Here is a 2,500-nt window from a genome sequence, read left to right as displayed (position 1 = left end):
TCCGAATTGTTCCGGCTCGGTTGTCCTCGGGCAGGCACGGGGACACCGTTAACATTGTCCAGAACAATGTTGTTGAAATTCGAACGGATACGCTGAGAGAGAAGGCCCCTCTACAGCGTAGTCCACTTAAAAGCTGGACAATTTTTAATTCGAATTTTAATGGGCCCTTTAATTTTAATTGTAGCGGAGTTCCAGAGAGCGAGGATGAAAGAGGGAATGAAAGGATTATCCACCCAATAATTATAGAGAAACCTGAAGAGATAGAAGTGATTATTAATTACCCCATTGATGATTTTAAATGTAAATATTGTAAAAACATTTATAATACGATGGGGGGTTTTAGAAAACACCTTAAAATATGCAAGGGAATTAAGGCCATTAGAATAAGATGTAGTAAGTGTAGCTGGGAAGGAAGCTACCAGGCAGTGGCTTGTCACTTCTCGAAATGTACCAAGGGGGCTATTGGTGGTTTAAATGTTGAGGTTGAGGGTAATGAGAATAATGATAATGATAACTTGGAGGTGGAATTGAAGAAGTATGGTTGTGACCTATGTACTTTAAGATTTGGTACAGCTAGAGGCCTTGGGCAGCATGAGCGACATGCACACCCTAACTTGAGGAACGAGAAAAGGAAGATTAAGAGTAATGAAGGTAGGAAAAAAGATACTAGTAAAGAGAGTAATAGGAAGGGTGTGTGGTCAAGTGAGGAAGTGGATATGTTGCAAAAATTGGAGCTAGAATTTGCTGGTAATAGGAATATTAATAAATTGATCGCCGAAAGATTAGGATCAAAGACGGCAAAGCAAATTTCAGACAAAAGGCGTCTGCTAAGTAAGAAAACCAAAAAGAATGATAAAAAGGTTGAAGTAGATGGTGAGATATTGTTGAGTAGTAATATGGAAGAAGAAGAGGAGGAAAACATTGAGAGTTTGGATAGGACACAGGAAGCGATAGGTAGTGTCCATAGTAATATTAATAAGTTGGATTGCCCGGAGGGTTCAGTGGATGAACTTCTTAGCTTAATTGAAAGGAACCTGGATAAGAATAAAAAGGGTAAAAATGAGTTTGAAAGGATTATGAAGGGGATCCTAAATAAGATAGAAAAGAAGAATAAAGAAAATATTAGTAATAAGACTAAACATAATAAACGGATAGATGTTAAAATAAAGGATAATAAAACAGGGAAGAATAAAGGGGTTAGTGGTGCAAAAAGTAGATATGGGAAGAAGAAAGGAAAATTTAAAGAGATGCAGGTTCTTTTTAAAACAAAACGCCAGTATTTAGCTAGAACCCTGATGGGTGCTCCGGGTAGAAGTAAATGCCCCCTAGAAAAGAAAGATCTAGAAGAATATTTTAAGGGTAAATTAACTAAAAGTAATGAGAAGAATAATCTGAGAGGCTTTGTTAAATATAACAATCAGATAGAGGAATCCCAATTTGCACTTCTAACGGGACCTGTAGGGGTAGAGGATGTGGATCGTGCCATCAAGGCGATGGACATCAAAACTGCTGCGGGTCCCGATGGAATGACAATGGGGGATATTATTAGGATTTTTAATAAAGACAATATGCTGCTGCCAAGATTGTACTCAATCTGGGTGGCCACGGGCAGGATACCAGACCAGTTGAAGGTCAGTAGGACCGTACTTATTCCCAAAAGTAATAATGAAGAAGAACTACTAGATATTAATAATTGGAGACCAATTACTATCGGTCCAATGCTATTAAGAATTTTTACTAAAATCATGGCAAATAGATTGAATAAGATTATTAAATTAAACAAAAGACAAAAAGGATTTATGACGGGAGTCCCAGGGTGTGAAGAAAATATTAAAATCTTAGAGAACATAATGAGTGGGGCAAAAGGTAAGAAGAAGGACTTGGCAATAGTCTTTGTAGACTTAGCCAAAGCCTTCGACACCGTGGGACATAAGTTGATAGTGACAGGCCTTAAAAGACTCCAGCTCCCAGGAGTGTTCGTACAATTAATTAGGGATCTTTACGAAAATAACTTTACCCAAATTGAAGGATATAACTGCAAAACCGATAATATTCCGATATTATGCGGGGTTAAGCAGGGCGATGCTTTATCGCCAATTTTATTTAATATAATCATGGATCCGCTGATTAGCACAATTGAGGAGAAACAAAAGGGGATATTTTTGGGCGAGGAGGGTAAGGATTGTCATTGTGCATCGTTAGCTTTTGCCGATGATATTGCCCTAATTAGCGAGACATATGAGGGAATGGTATATAACCTTAAAATAGTAGAAAGATTTTGTCGAAACACTGGGCTGGAGGTCAATATTAAAAAAACTAAAGGGTTTTATTTTAATTATAAAAACAAGTCCTTTATATATAATGATAAGCCCAATTGGAAGTTTGAGGACAAGGAGATTCAATTTATTGAGCCAGGAACTACCGATAAATATTTAGGGGCCAAGATTGACCCCTGGTTGGGGATTAGTAAGGCAAATTGGGAAAAACAATTAGAAGTATG

At 37.5% G+C, this 2,500-nt stretch overlaps 1 pseudogene; it reads left to right on the top strand.

Annotated features, from left to right (window-relative positions):
- Positions 1–2,500, top strand: part of LOC140473786 (28S ribosomal RNA) — an 8,548-nt pseudogene that overhangs the window by 3,236 nt on the left and 2,812 nt on the right.

The sequence above is a fragment of the Chiloscyllium punctatum genome, unplaced genomic scaffold (assembly GCF_047496795.1).
Source record: "Chiloscyllium punctatum isolate Juve2018m unplaced genomic scaffold, sChiPun1.3 scaffold_721, whole genome shotgun sequence".
NCBI lineage: Eukaryota > Metazoa > Chordata > Chondrichthyes > Orectolobiformes > Hemiscylliidae > Chiloscyllium > Chiloscyllium punctatum.
Note: the sequence above shows the minus strand (reverse complement) of the source record. Positions and strands in the feature narration are given on the sequence as shown.